Source organism: Dermacentor silvarum, chromosome 5 (genome assembly GCF_013339745.2).
Source record: "Dermacentor silvarum isolate Dsil-2018 chromosome 5, BIME_Dsil_1.4, whole genome shotgun sequence".
Lineage (NCBI taxonomy): Eukaryota > Metazoa > Arthropoda > Arachnida > Ixodida > Ixodidae > Dermacentor > Dermacentor silvarum.
In genome coordinates, this window is record NC_051158.1 from 28,449,667 (window position 1) to 28,450,117 (window position 451).

A 451-nucleotide genomic window follows, 5' to 3' on the forward strand; every position below is an offset into this window, starting at 1 on the left:
AAGGACAAATATTCAATAAAAAATTCAAAGATATAATCTGTGAATTAATTATGGAATGTTGCATATATGCAACACTGGGCAGTAATGTATAAGACTGAGGCCAAGCTAAGTGAACAAACTTTTGGCGCATATAACATCCAAAACAACACAAAGCATAAGTAGGCCTGTTCGCAGCCTACTGGTGGTAAGTTACAAAACAGTTGCAATCCCTGTTCAAACAAAGCATCATCTGACACTTCCAACAAGAGACATGCGTCTACGCCTCTGGGCACGCCTTGCAGTGGTTCCGCCGTGTATTCCATGTGGGCCAGTGTTCCTTGCTGCCGGTTCTGACGTCGCAAAGGACATTTAGGCACACTTTCTTGAGTGGTGTGACATTTTCAATTGAAGGGTGCCCTGGTGGTCACTTGTTGTGCAAGATAAGGCTTGTAGCAAGCTCAGAGAGGAATTG